Source organism: Cervus canadensis, chromosome 20 (assembly GCF_019320065.1).
Source record: "Cervus canadensis isolate Bull #8, Minnesota chromosome 20, ASM1932006v1, whole genome shotgun sequence".
NCBI classification, from domain to species: domain Eukaryota; kingdom Metazoa; phylum Chordata; class Mammalia; order Artiodactyla; family Cervidae; genus Cervus; species Cervus canadensis.
In genome coordinates this window covers 41,601,473-41,617,655 of record NC_057405.1, presented here as the reverse complement: position 1 = coordinate 41,617,655, position 16,183 = coordinate 41,601,473, and the positions used below count along the sequence as shown (strand labels likewise).

At 36.2% G+C, this 16,183-nt stretch overlaps 1 long non-coding RNA gene across 1 annotated transcript in view; it reads left to right on the top strand.

Moving 5' to 3' along the window:
* Positions 1–16,183, top strand: part of LOC122422575 — a 93,189-nt gene that overhangs the window by 55,455 nt on the left and 21,551 nt on the right. Inside the window, exon 4 of the long non-coding RNA XR_006263882.1 lies at positions 8,400–8,464. This is a non-coding gene — a long non-coding RNA (uncharacterized LOC122422575). The remainder of the gene's footprint in view (positions 1–8,399; positions 8,465–16,183) is intronic.

The window sequence follows — 16,183 nt, the reverse complement described above, 5'->3', positions numbered from 1 at the left end:
AAGTGTCAAGACGCTTGAAGAAGTGGCAGTCAGTTGGCAAGAGGTCAGATGAAAATGGCAGATGAAGCAAAACTTTGTACTCTAACATGTTCAACTTTTGAAGTGTTGGTTGTATGACTTGCAGTTGGGCATTGTCATGGAGAAGAATTGGGCCCCTTCTGTTGACCAATGCTGGCAGCAGACGTTGCAGTTTCCAGTGATTCTCAGAGGTAATGGTTTCACCAGGATTCAGAAAGCTATCGTGGATCCAATGGGTAGCAGACTACCAAACAGTGACCATGACTTTTTTGGGTGCAAGTTTGGCTTTAGGAAGTGCTTTGGAGCTTTTTCTTGGCCCAGCCACTGAGGTGGTCATCACTGGTTGTTGTATGAAATCCACTTTTCATCGCATGTCACAATCCAATCTAGAAATGGTTCATTGTTGTTGCATAGAATAAGAGAAGAAGATACTTCAAAAAGATGTGGGTTTTTTTTTTTTTTTTTTTTTTGGTCAGCACATGAGACATCCACTTACTGAGCTTTTTCACCTTTCCAATTTGCTTCAAATGCTGAATGACCATAGAATGGTTGACACTAAGTTCTTTGACAACATCTCTGGTAGTTGTTAGAGGATCAGCTTCGATGACAGTTCAGAGCTGGTCTTTGTCAACTTCCAATGGCCAGCCACTGCATTATTCATCTTCAAGACTCTCATCTCCTTTGCAAAACTTCTTGAACCACCGATGCACTATATGTTCATTAGCAGTTCCTGGGCCAAATGCATTGTTGATGTTGCAGGTTGTCTCTGCTGCTTTATGACCCATTTTGAACTCAAGTAAAAAAAAAATTGCTCAAATTTGCTTTTAGTCTAACATCATTTCCCTAGTCTAAAATAAATATAAAATGTGCAGGAGGTGATAAGTCATTAGCAAAAAAATAAAGTGAGAAACACCTGTAAAATGATATATAACATGACCACATTTATTTAAGAATGTATTCCAATATCAAATGGCAAAGTTCAACAATGCAAAACGGCGATCACTTTAGCACCAACCTAATTTGGTGCAATTTTCTCATTTCTTACATTGCTAAGAAAAGTTATTTTCATCTAAAAGGGAGACCCCAAAATTTGAGGAGTTGAGTTGACTGTCAGGAGAACCACATAAAACCCACTCTTATTATTAGCTAGCCGTGTGACTGATATTTGGTAAATCACTTTTAAGCCTGTTACACCTCAGTTTCTTCATCAGTAAAATGAAGGAGTTGAACCAGGGAAACCTGAAGTCACATCCCAGTTCTAAATGGTGCAGAGTATATGATAGCAATAACAAAAGCATTGGTCTTCCCTATTAACATAACTGCTAGAAATCTATGGAGCATATTTACATCCCAATATATTTGGATTTCATGTGCTATCAGTCATCTAAAACCTACAAAATGGTTTGGATTCCACAGTTTTATTTAGGTTCTTTTCATTAGCAAATGCGCCGAACTGTACTGGTTTAATGTGTTCTGATCACTGCTCCTACTCTGCCAAGACTGGGTAAAGGAATTCTTCCTGGTAGATTAAGTCACTTTAGAGAGATGTCGTACCTCCTGTAAGAATTTTTGGATCGCGGTATTCACATTACCTTGCCATGTTTCCCCAGGCAGAAACTTGTCTGGTGGTGCAGGCAAAAGAATTCAAGATGAAAGTTTTGTTTTGTACTCTTGCTTGTTATCTTGACTTTGTAACCTGTTCTGAGTCAAGGGGTCAAACTCCCCTGCACACCGCCCCAACCCCCCAGCTTATTTCTTAGGAAAAAATGAAAGGAGTGCAAAAGCTACTGACTCTCAGGTATACAAGATAAAGACCAAACGTGAGTAAGGGTTCATTTTGGATTAAATGTATTCTGCAATAATACATTTACAAAATTCCTAAAACTACAGATTTTTTTAGCTCTACATGCTGAAACAAAGCATACACATTCCCCACCCACACACACACTTTGCAGAGCTGTACTTTGGCACCGCGGGTGTGACTCCGAAGTCATAATAAACAGGATAGCCAACAAAAACCACTTAACGAGGCCCACCTATACAGTGTGACCCAGTACAGGATAAGCCTCACTCAAATATTTCACCTGGCAGGAGTTCAAGTTCTGAAGCTGAATGAGTTTGCTTTTGTTTCTCACTAAGTTGGGAAGAAAGAGGGCTTGTTGCAGAGGAGGAGCGCAAAGAAGGGAGGAATGAGTTAAGTCCTAAGCATCTTTAGTTCTTTTGCTTTGCTTCTTTTCAAACAAATACACCACACTGAATAGCATGTGGAAAATTGGCATTTCTCGTGAATAAAAATTAACTGGCAAACAACAAAAGGAAAAACAGAGGAATGCTGTTGGATGCTGTTTGCCTTGTCTTGTCTTGTCAGAGAAAGGACACGTGTGAATCAAATGGCTTAAGATGAATTTTACCTACACATCTGGCTCCTGTTCAGATGTCTTAGATTTCTGACTGAACCTTGCTTACTTGGGAGGGTTGGTTTTTTTTTGTTGCGTTTTTTTTGAATAAATTTTTTTCCTGTAAATTAAGAATCAAAAAGGAGAGGACCATTTAAAGTTGTATGGGTGAACAACTGTTCAAATGTTCCACTTCAAAAAGCTTCCTTCCTAACTTTTGTTTTCTTTGGGGGAAACATTTTAAAAAATTAGTAAAAAAGTCAGAAAACCAATAAAAGTATCTAGAGTTCTGGTCTTTGGAGAAGATTGATAATCTGGTATTTTCAAATAAAAGTACGTCTCTTTAGGAAAACACATAAAGCTTTTTTCAATATCAAAATACTTTTCTTCATGAACAATAGTACCCCCCAATATGCTGCATGAACTTAAAACTATTTGAAATCAAAACCCCATTTCATTCTAGGGAATTTAAAATTGTTCATTTATTTCTTGTGCTGTGAGGTTATCCACTGACCAAATGTGTTCTGTCCCAGTAAAAAGCCAGAAGTGAGACTCATGGTTGTCTTGTTCTTTGCTCTCTTCCTTGGAAACATAAAACCATCTGACACAACTTATTTCATTTGAAGAAATTATCCTCTGAATACAGAACAGACTCCATTTGTCATGCCAACTCCATCATGACTTGTGGTGGAATCAATTAATCAAAGCAGGTATCGAGTGAAAGAACATATGTTCAGTGACAGAGATCAGCTTTCCTGAAGAAGAGCTGCAGGCCAAGTTGCACAAGCTTATATTTTGGTGACAAGGATGTCAAACAACTCATCGCATATGTAAAATAACTCACAACCAAGACCTTTTCAACAATACCAAAGTCATGGTGTTTTCATTACTCTCCATGTCATTAAATTATAATGACTAATGGTGCATTTCAAACAGTGTTTAACTTTCAAAATAATTGGACATTAACTTCAAGGGAAAATATATCATGAGGGGAAAAAAGTCCCCTACAAAAGATACTGCTCAGTAAGGCCTGACTTCATAATCTGATATCAGGTTAGAGCCATATGAAAGGCAAGAACTTTAGAATCAGAGACTGGCTGAGTTGTATGGGAACTTAGCTCACTGAGCATAATTATGTTACTTAGTGAATGAAGAAGCTTAATGATAGCAAATGACTACACAGCAAGTTATGAGCAAAACTTGATCAAGACTCCCAACTCCTAGCCCTATGTCCATTACATTTACAGCATTTTATGTGGTTTCTGGGGTGATATACTTGTCTTCATTTCATACTAATGTCTCTGGCCTCTAGTGTTAAGAGAGAAGTGCCTGGGTTGGAGCTGAGGATATGAGAATGGATGGCGCACTAACTATCCTTTGGAAACAGTGGCAGTGTCTCTGCTGAGCTCAGAATCATACAACTGCTCACTCTAAGCAAACATTTTAGGGGCAAATATTTTCCCCAATGAGGTTATCATTTTGATGACTTTCTGCTGTGTGTGCATGCTAAGTCACTTCAGTCATGTCTGACTCTTTGTGACTCTATGGACTGTAGCCCACCAGGCTCCTCTGTCCATGGGATTTTCCAGGCAAGAATACTGGAGTGGGTTACCAAGCCCTCCTCTGGGGCATCTTCCTGACCTAGGGATCAAACCCACATCTCTTAGGTCTCCTGCATTGGCAAAATTTCTGTTAGAAGGTGGCAATATCTTTCTGAAGACAAATATTCCTGCAAAAGCAAAATAAAAAAGAGAACTGCTGTTATATTTTTTTCAGTGACCTGTTTTTCAATTTAGTCACTGTGTATGCATGTGTGCATACAAACTGAGTGAAAGTATTTTTAAGTATTTGGATCACAAATTTAAAAAAGAAAAATTAAATATTCCAAAGGTAACTTTTATATTCTAAAATGGATTCACTCTATGAAGGTTTGGTTTTATTTGTTTAAAATAAAATTACAAGATTTAAAGCAGAGCATATTCAGCAGACTTTGAAAGGTTCGTAATTGTTTACTGTAGCAGCAGGTTATTAAGAAAGGGTTCAGAAACTATTTTGCATGGCCCTCCAAACTATTCATCATTTGAATCAGTCCAATGTGTTCAGTTTTCACAGACCAGCTTAGTATCACTGCCAAATTAAAGCTGGCATCTTGAAAGCTTATTGAATCTTTTTGACCAAGTGCTTTGCAGTTGTTTAAAATTTTGCGAAGTAAGAAAGAATAATTATCGAAGATGGAAAAGCACTTGCCCATGAAAATAAGTTTTTAACACTCTTCCTCTAAGAATTGTATTTTATATGGAAACATCATATTTCTCTTGTATGCCAGTGAATATGCAGCTATGCCTCAATACTTGTCTTCCTGGAAACTTCCCTCATCTTACTTTGGTTCATAATAGTTGACTTCCAGTACTACAGAACAGGGTAATTTAACCCTCGAAGACACTAACACTAAAGTATTATTTCTCATCATGGTTTTTTAAGTTTGCCTCTATTTTTTTTATTGGCTACTTTATTTTTTCTTACATTATGTTTTTTTAATTTAATTTTTATTTTATATTGGGGTAGAGTTGATTTACAATGTTGTGTTCATTTCAAGTATGCAGCAAAATGATTCCATTATACATATACTGTATTTATTTTAGGAAGAGACTTCAGATCAAAACCACATGTGTCTCTTGCTAGGGTGGCGTGAGTGTCTCATACAGAGTGACATATTAGGAGGCCATATAGAGGCCATATTGGGAGACAATTTTCTATGGGTGTCTCACATCTTGTGAGCAGAAGAAATGACTTGCCATGTTTAGAACTATCTTCCCTGGTGTATATGTACCATAGCTTCCTTATCCATTCATCTGCTGATGGGCATCTAGGTTGCTTCCATGTCCTGGCTATTATAAACAGTGCTGTGATGAACATTGGGGTGCACGTGTCTCTTTCAGATCTGGTTTCCTCAGTGTGTATGCCCAGAAGTGGGATTGCTGGGTCATATGGCAGTTCTATTTCCAGTTTTTTAAGGAATCTCCACACTGTTTTCCATAGCGGCTGTACTAGTTTGCATTCCCACCAACAGTGTAAGAGGGTTCCCTTTTCTCCACACCCTCTCCAGCATTTATTGCTTGTAGACTTTTGGATAGCAGCCATCCTGACTGGCGTGTAATGGTACCTCATTGTGGTTTTGATTTGCATTTCTGTATATACACCATGGAATATTACTCAGCCATTAAAAAGAATTCATTTGAACCAGTCCTAATGAGATGGATGAAGCTGGAGCCATTATACAGAGTGAAAGTAAGCCAGAAAGATATAAGAACATTACAGCATACTAACACATATATATGGAATTTAGAAAGGTGGATAACGATAACCCTATATGCAAACAGAAAAAGAGACACAGAATACAGAACAGACTTTTGACCTTTGGGAGAATGTGAGGGTGGGATATTTCAAAAGAACAGCATGTATACTATCTATGGTGAAACAGATCACCAGCCCAGGTGGGATGCATGAGACAAGTGCTCCGGCCTGGTGCACTGGGAAGACCCAGAGGAATCGGGTGGAGAGGGAGGTGGGAGGGGGGATCGGGATTGGGAATAAAGACCTGCCCTCTGTAGTTGAAATAAAAAAAAAAAGAAAAAAGAAAAAAAAAAAAATAGAACTATCTTCCCAAGGGTATTTGCATAGCAAACAGCCTTAGCAGGTTGATAATCTTCCTCTAGAGCAGAGGGCAGATTATTTTTCTTCTCCCATATAATAAAGGTAATATCTCCTTAAGGTAAAGATCAGAGAGGTTTATTGTCCATTACTAAAAAAGCAGTTTCCCTAAACTTGGGATTTATCTCCTTTAATGAAACCCATTGCGTGTATAGCTAACACTTTGACCCACTTTACAATGACTTATGGAAGTGGGGCTCAAAGAACTGGCACAATGCAGATACTTCAGTTACTTCCACTGTTTTCAATAATAAACCGTCTTTTGAGTATGACCCAGTGTCTCATGGCTTCTGTCGGTACTGCCATCCGTGAAACTGGCAGGTCAACTTGTTAGTTTGCAAGTAGGATAAAATCTCAGTTCTTTCACAGTTCTTGACAGGGAGCTGGCTAACCCCAAAGTGAATGATCCAACAGACAAAGACAGAACCTGAGGTGATTTTTGGAATAGCTGAGAAAGCATAGAGTTCTTCTGGCCAGCCTTGATTCTGTGTGGGAAGGGACTAGACAAAGGTGGGAAATACCAGAAAGTGAGAACCATTAAGAGTTATTCTGATACATGGCTATCACAGTTCTTCTAAATATTGTAAAGATTACAAAAACTTGAGCTCGGAAATAATATATTGATTATCTTTGTGTTTCCTGCAGAACTCAAACTATTGTCTTTCACATAATATCTACTCAAAATACTGTTTATTGAATTGCAACTTCTCTAAATATATTACATATGGTATAGGGAAAAAATTTCCATATGAAATATGATGAGTAAGTTCATAAAAATATAAAATATTTATCAGTGTACCTTTTATTATCTATTAAACAGAAGAAATCTCAGCACTGAATCAGAAGTGGTTCACTAACTAGCCTTGTAAAGACCCAAGATAAGAGATATAACTGGCTAATTTGATTGCCTATTATTTTCTGCTGCATCAAAATCTTCTGAGTGTTATAGAATAAAGTCAAGAAAATAAGATTTATAGAATGTGTGGCCAAAGCTCAAACACTCCACCCGTACAAATTTTTCAAGAGTGAGGTAAGGAGAATGGACAAAAAGGACAAAAACACTCTAATTCATTTGAGTAACTTAACTGGAGAATAATCAGAAAATTAAAGATTTTCTTTTAAATCATTTTTTAATTTAAAATCATTTTTTAAATTATAGAATTAATCATTTAACTGGGGAAAATGAATTAATCCTTAGATTGCTTCCAGTTGTAATTATGGAATTCAATTGTATTTTTATGGATGTGTACTAAAATCCCTAAGAGCAAATAAATTTGGATTAAGTTGGAGACATGCAATCATATTCCATTTGGGGTACATTTAAATTTGTAAATTCAACTTTGTAAGTTAAGGAGGGGGAAAGTGGCTTTCATAAAACAAGGCCACTAGCTGTAAACAAATTCCTTCTTCTGATGCACAAAGAAACAGTAACCTATCCCCACTCTAGGGAAAATGATTTACTGTAGGGAACTTCTTGAGAGATGGAATGATACCCAAAACATGTTTGCTCTGCCTCATGTACAATTTAAAGGACTTTCAAAGTTAACTTTGACATTTACAATTCTTTCCTTATAAGAATCTTTAGAATCTAATCACTGAATAATACGGCAGCAACACCATGCACTATTTTTATGAAATTGTAAGCCAGAAAGGGAAAAAAAGAGACTTGAGCGTGGTGGTGTTTTTCATCTAAATATTTATAAATCAAGCTTACATCTTCAAATCCTGAATTATTTTGGTTCATGATATCAGCTAAGCTAATAGTGCAGACTTCTTTGAAGCTCAGTGACTGAGATTTATCAAAGAAACCTACCATGATCTCTGCAGAAATAATCTTCAAATTCTTATGCAGTTATTCTATTTCCTGGCCTGGGAGCATAATGAGTTTAAAGCATTAATTAGGAACACATTCCATCTTTTGCCTCCCATGGTTAAACGGTTTAATTAAAGGCCTAGAAGCCTTCTGGGTAAAACAATCAACACATGGTGTGATCATCTCCCTCTTATTCTCTTTGCTTTGTGCTTTTTCATCTTTTGGAACTTAATTCGTTTATTCTAGGACTGTTTGGCACTCTCTACTCGGCAACAGTAGACAGAAGGAGTCAGTGGTAGTCTGGTTTGTGTAGATTCTCAGCAAGATTGATTTCTGATTGTTGAAGACAGTCATGCACTGCACAAATATTTGTTGAGTGAGAACCAACTGAGGTTCCTGACATTGCTGGATGTTTTGAAACATCTGATGAATCAAACTTTGCTCCTTGTTTACACGTTCAGGCAAGGAATGCTCAAAGCAAGAAGGGAAGATGAGACTGGAACACAGCTATCTGCAACCCAAAGAGGTAAATATTAAAGTAAATATTACAACAATGCAGACAGAGAAGAGACTATTTCTTGACAGGAGGAATTAAGAGAAGACACAAGAGTAAGGTGGGATTTAAGGTCTACTAGAAAGAATTTAGACTTGCAGAGTTTGAGGAATGAAAGAATGTGGGGGAAAAAAGAGACAAAGTAGACAAGGGCAGTGTGGATTACCAAGGCAAAGTTTATAAAAGGAAATCATGTGGGGAAAATTGAGTTAAGGTTAAAACAGTGACTGAACTGAACTGAAAAACAGTAAAGCTGGACTTTAAATTCTACAGGTAACAGGAAACCATCAAAGCCTTTTTTTTTTTTTTTTTCAGAGTGGTGACATAATCTAGATTTGCTTGAATGCAAGGGAATGAAGGTGGTGAGGCCATTTAGGATGTCAAATCATGCAGGTTCTTGTTAAGTCTTTTCAATGATTTTGGACTTTATTCCAAGGCCAAAAGGAAAACATTATTAAGAAGGTTTTAATTGGTGAACTAGTTATTTAGATTTGTGTTTTAAATAACTAACTCAGATTATAGTGCAGATTTGATTGGAAAGAGAAAGAACGGAAACAGAGGGAAAAGAAACTAGCCTGCTTCTTGTAGCTTTTAGTATTTACAGGCTGCCCTTTCTGCTTGAGAACCCATTTTACATAATGACAAGCCATTCTGGCTTGACTTGGTATCCTCTTTAAAGCATCTTTTTGATATTCATCATCTGGTCTCTCACCTTGTGACCATACCTAAAAACTGTTTCTTCCATTAGTAGAATCATTGTACTGGGCTGACTCATTACATGGCTTCCCCAGTAGGGTGTTGGTGAGTGTGTGAGTGTGTGTGTGTGTGCACGCTCAGTCACGTTAGTCATATCCAACTCTTTGCAACCCTAAGGACTATAGCCCACCAGGCTCCTCTGTCCATGGGATTCTCCAGGCAAAAATACTGGAGTGGGTTGCCATGCCCTCCTCCAGAGGATCTTCCCTAGCCAGGGATTGAATCTGAGTCTCCTGTGTATCCCTTATTGCAGGCAGATTCCCTATCCCCTGAGCCACCCGGGAAGCCCAGTAGGTGGGTGAGTAGGTGATTAGAAACGCTGCTATTTGTCATCACAGTTGTTATAGGCTCTCTCTCTGTGTGGATGTATTAGAAGAGTGTGAGGTTGGCCTATGAATGTGGGTTTGAAACAAAGGGAATCAGGTTTATGTCTTAGGCTCAGCAGTCTCAGGAAGCAAGATCTCTGAAACTCTTAAGACTGTGGGAATAGGTAGAGAGCAGTTACTGTGTCCAAAATGAAAGGGCTAATTAATATTTTGCCAAATGGAGTGGATGCTGGAGCACCCTAAGGCAATTACAGACTTGGAGAACAAGGCCTTTTTACAAAGAACCTTAAAGAAATCTTGTGGGATGAAACCAGGTTGGTAAAGCTACGGCAAGTTAGGACATACATGGCTCCCATGTACTTGCTTAGCCTCAGAGAGCAGAGTCTATGTGTGAATCCCATCACCTCAAATGCCCTATGGGTAACCACTTTTTATACCTTTGGGTTGATAATAAAGATAGTTGAGCCAATTGTAAATATTTCCTTTTGTTATGTAGAAATAAATTTTCTAGGGGAGAAAATGCTGTAATTTAAAGAATTTCTTGCTAGCCTCTTTCTATGTTGTTGTATTGACTTTAAGACCCTGTGGCTAGAGTAATACTTCCAATGTGATATGAAATAAATATATTAAAAATGTAGTCTTCTGGGTGGCAACATATGTAACATGGCAAGAGATTAAGTCTCTTGCTCAAAGTTACAAGGCAAATTGGTGTGATGCCATCTTGTACACCGTTTATCATCAAGTCAATGGTTGGGTTTGCATTTGTGAGGATAGAGACTAAGATCAAAACTCAATAAAAGAGGACAACTGCTGGCAGAGACAAGAAGATGGCTCACAATGAAGCAGTGTGAATAGCACTGTTTTTTTTGGGTTGGCTATCAATGCTTCCTCCCAAAACTCAAAATAATGAGATGTAAGAAAACATTTAGATTATTTGATTCATAAAAAGTACTAACCGTCCTAAGATGACATTCATGAAGTGGCTTCTAAGCAGCCATTTAATTGTAAGAAATCTAGCTTATAAAATTATAACTTGAGGTGCCATTAAGGCCCAAATCCATAATAATTCTTCAAATACTGTTAAAGGTTGTTTGCATCATTTAAAAAAAGTTTTATGCATCTGTCACTGAATAATCATACACCCAGTCTCATGTAAAAATAACTGTATTTGCCAATAGTTTGCAGTTTGAGTAAAAATAAATCTCTTCAATTAGAGAAACATCTCAAAATGTTTCAATATTTGCCTGTATACATTTTATATTGCTTTTCTGACATCTATTCATGAAGTTATGCACTTAAGAAGTTTTGGCAATGTTAACCAATGCCAAATAGCATAGGTCCCTGTTCTCAATCAACTTACAGTTTAAAAAGAAAGGCAAGTAATATATTTGTGTATTAAGAAACTTTGTTAGCTATTTCTGTAAACAATATTTGCCCATTTTAGAAATATGTAAAAAATGCTATATGGCAGTGTTTTTTTCACATTTTAAAATACATATGTGGACATTTAAAAAAATGATTTCAGCCTCTGAAGCTGGCTTAAATAGTTTTTTCCACTCTAAGACTTAAAAAGGATTCTCCTGTATATTTTCAGAGTATGTTATGATTTTATTCTTACAGTTATATAATTAAACTTTCTAGAATTAATAGAGTATTAAAGAGGTTTTAAAAATGTACCCGTCTACTTTTTCTAAATGAATTTATTTATTTATGGATGTGCTGGGTCTTTGTTGCTGCACCTGGGCTTTCTCTAGTTGTGGCGAGTGGAGGCTACTCTCTAATTGGGTGCAGAGCTTCCCACTGAGGCAGCTTCTCTTGTTGCAAAACACAGCTCTAGGGCGTGTGGGCTTCGTAGCTGTGGCGCATGGGCCTGGTTGCCAAACAGCATGTGGAATCTTCCCAGACCAGGGATCGAAGCCATGTTCTCTGCATTAGCAGGCAGATTCTTAAGCACTGGACCCTCAGGGAAGCTCCCATTTATTGTTTTTTTAAGACCCCATTTATTGTTTTTTTTTCCTTTTCTTGCCTTCTTTTTAAAAAATATTTTATTGATATTGTGCTAGTTTAAGCACAACAAAATGATTTACATTTTGTCATTTACAGCAAGATGATTCAGCTTTATATATGCATGTATTATGTGTATGTGTATATCAGTTTTATATATATATGCAGCGTTATGGTGTAGTGTTTAAGAGAGCTGGGTCTGGAGCCACCCTAACTGGAATTGAATCCTAGCTCCAGAGCTAATGGTAGTATGACCTTGCACACATTAATTAACCTCTTTGAGACTCAGTTTCTTCAGCGTAAATATATATATGTGCATATATATATATTCTGTTTCTACATTTTCTTCCCTTATAGGTTATTACAACATATTAAGTATAGTTCCCTGTGCTATTCAGTAGGTCCTTCTTGGTTATCTATTTTATATAGTAGTGTATATATTTTAATCCTAAACTCTTAATTTATCCCTCCTCCATTTTCCCTTTTGGTAACCATAAGTTTGTTTCCTATGTTTATGAGTCTATTTCTGTTTTATAAATAAGTTCATTTGTATCATATTTTAAGATTCCACATAGAAGTGATATATATTTGTTTTTCTCTGTCTGGCTTACTTCACTTATTAAAGAGAATTTTTAAATGTCTAGCAGTTCATCAAGCACCATGTGGTATTTTTTCCACTTGAAACAGTCAGAATATCTTTATCTTTAGAAATTTTATTTTTATTATTTTAAATATATATTATCTAAAAATATAGTATTTAAACTTAATATTAATACATTTATTTTTATTATTTAAAATTAGTTTCCATTTACATACAAGTAAAAGTAAAGAGTGCATGACATGAACCACAAATATGTGTTTTTTCAAAGAATAATTAATTGCCTGGAAGTAACAAAGGGAAAATAAGGTGACAAGGGAAGGATTTTTCTCTCTTCTTGAATTCTCTCACAAGTTGAACAAATCAGGAAAAATAAAACTTCAGATCCTGAAAATTAAACACCTTCATTTTTCTTCTCTTTTTTTTTTTTTTTGGCTGCAGTGGATATATGGAGTCCTACCCCTGGACCACCAGGGAATTTCCCTTGTCTTTCAAACTAACCATTTTTGATTATTTTATTGTTGTTGTTTCCTAACCAAGACCACTTAAGAATCTTATTTAAAATTATCTTTATAGAGGCGGCATTATGGCGTAGTAAGAGAGCTGGGTCTGGAGCCACCCTAATTGGATTTGAATCCTAGCTCCACAGCTAATGGTAGTGTGACCTTATGCACATTAATTAACCTCTTTGAGACTCAGTTTCTTCAGCTGTGAAATATGGATATAATTATACTATTCTCATAGGGCTGATACAAGGATTACATTAGTATATCTAAAGTACCTTCAGTCTGGCAGATAGTAGAAACTTGATAAATAATATTATTGTTAATACAATTATTACACCAAAACAACAAAAGTTACTTTGTAGAGTAAAAAAAAATGTTTTTAGTCTTACAAAAATATTTTTATATTGTCCAAGTGAAACCAACTCATTAATTTTTTGTTTATTTCATATTCAACCAGTTATGATAACATGAAGATATAACCTGAATGTCCTCTTTATTTTTATTTCTCACATTGCACAGTTAATGCTTTAACTCATAATACTGTCTGGATATTTTTACCTGTGATGGTTTCTGCTCCTTATTCTCTCTCTTAACTTCTTAAATCCAATACTTTTTACACCTCATTTTTCTTGTTCTTATTGTTTGAACAGAGAAATAGCAAAAAGTAGAAAATACATGGATATTTGAGTTGTACTTGAACTTTAATTTGTGTATATGTAATTGATTACCTATGTTTGACTTAATGGACACAGGATTTAATTGTTCTGAGCTTGAATATCACCACCAGGTACTCAACTAAGTCAATGTGTGTTAGTAGCTCAGTCGTGTCTGACTCTTTGAAACCCTATGGACTGTAGCCCGCCAGGCTCCTCTGTCCATGGGATTCTCCAGGCAAGAATACTGGAGTGGGTTGCCATTCCCTTCTCCAGGGGAATTCCCAACCCAAGGATCAAACCCGTGTCTCCTGCATTGTGGGCAGATTCTTTACTATCTGAGCCAACTAAGTCAACAGGTCCTCTCATTTCAGTGGGTATATAAAAACAAGGAAGTCTCCTTAAAACGTAGCTTCTTGGAACTTTCAACAAGCTACCATGTAATTCTGAAGATGCTAGTCCTCAGCTCACACCTGAAGTACCAAGGCTCAGTACTTCCTGCTAAAGCAATACTTTAAACAAAAGAATAAGAACCTTCCCACTTTGGTCTCCACTGCCACCCCTCCTCACCAGGGACCAATAGCATTAAAACTTAGAGCACTTTTTATGGTGATTCCGTACTACGTTATGTCTCAGAATCCAGTTCAACATAATGTCCCATTTATATCTGCTCCATTCTACTTTGAACATTCTCAAATGCTAAGCCACTTTTTACATTATTCTATGCCATGGGTTCTCCAGCGTGCATGAGGGCTTATTAAAACACAATTTACTAGGCCCAATGCTGAAAGTTCCTGATTCGGTAAGTCTGAGATAGGGTTGAAAATCTGTACTTTCAACAAGATCCTAAGCAATGCAGATGCTGCTGCTCAAGCACACACTTCAAAACCACTGTTTTGTGCAATAGTGTACATGCAAGAAAACCATAACAAAGCAAACTCATGCCGATATTCAGTGATTAAAAAAAAGAGAGAGAGAGAGAAAGTTCAAATAAATGCAGAAGAAATATTTTTCTTATTTGAATAGGTCAAACTGGAAAAGCAGGTCCTTTCAAACTTCCCAGAAGAAAAAAGAGAAGGATTGGAAAGGCAACTTCAAAGCCAAGGGTGCTCCCTGAAAAATGTACCACATACAAGCTGAGTATAGAAGTGTGAAAAAAAAAAATCTTAAAAAAAAAATCTTAACTACCCTCTGAAGCAAAAGAAACATTGGTTCATGAGATTTGTAATCCCTGCTCTTAAAACTAGCACTTGAGCAGGACCAATGTTGTGAACTGTAAAGGAAGGGAAAATATCTGATATGTAGCCACATTAAAATATTTCATAATTATTCCCTTGTTGAGACTGTTGAGATGAAGTCCTCCAGGTTTAAGTGTAACCTTTTAAGTAATACAAGATGAGGGAGAATTTTGTGACCTTCTTACCTTCCTCGAGTGTTAGGAGGACTAACATGCTAACCAAGGAGAGGCAAGCAGAGAAATTTTGTTAGGATGGTAGGAATTCCTTTATTTGAATGTTTTGGACTGAAACAATGTCTTTAAAAATAAAATTAAGTGTTCCTGGAAAAGTTTATCCTGGGGAGGGTTTTAGGGAGTCAGTGAGTTCAGAAGTTGCCACAATTCCTAATTTGACTTTTAGAATATTTAATGTGAACATCAAGAAGCTTCTGGACTTTGAATTGTTTCTATTCCTAATGTTATCTGAATAAAAAATGAATTTGGAATGATTCACCACATCAATTAGACATTTTCTGCTTATAAAATTTCCTCTTAAATTTGAAAAAATTAAGACTTTTTTGATGAATTAACACTGTACCTTGGGAAAACATCATTTACATTTGAAAATTTGAGATTAAGTTAGCAAATAATAATGACAAGTTTTCCCTGAAACGTGTAACAGTTTTCAGGAGATATATTATAAATTTACTTTTTATAAAGTAAATAAATTGTAAGAATGTTTTCTCAAATCAATCTCCCAAGGCAAAAGAAATAAAAAGCAAAAATAAACAAATGAGACCTAAACAAACTTAAAAGCTTTTGCACAGCAAAAGAAACCATAACAAAATGAAAATATACCCCATGGAATGGGGGGAAAAGCATTTGCAAATGATCTGACTGACAAAGGGTTAATATTCAAAATATACAAATAACTCATACAACTCAAAGTATTGGGAAAAAAATCCAATTAAAAACTGAGCAGAAGACCTAAATAGACATTTCTCCAAAGAAGACAAAGATGGTAAGTGGGCACATGAAAAGATATTCAACATAGCTAGTTATTAGAGAAATGCAAATCAAAAATCACAATGAGGTACCACTTCGTATTGGTCAGAATGGTTGTTACCAAAAAGTGTACAAATAGTAAATGCTGGAGAGGGTATGGAAAAAAGGGGAAACACTTGCACTCTGTTGGGAATGTAAATTGGGGCAGTCATTATGGAAAACAGTATGATGATTTCTTAAAATATTAAAAATAGAGCTACCATATGATCCTGCATTCCCACTCCTGGGTATATACAAGAAAAAACAAAAACTCTAATTCGAAAAGATATATGCACCCCAGTGTTCACTGCCACACTGTTTACAATAGTCAGAACATGAAAACAACTCAAGTGCCCATCAACAGGTGATTGGCTTAAGAAGATGTGACATATATAAACTACAAAATATTGATATTACTCAACCACAACAAAGAATGAAATATTGCTATTTGCAGTAGCATGGATAGATCTATAGAATATTATGTTTAGTGAAGCAAGTCAGACAAAGACAGATATTATACGATACCTCTTATATGTGAAATCTAAAAAACAGTGCAAATGAATCTATATACAAAACAGAAACAGACCCA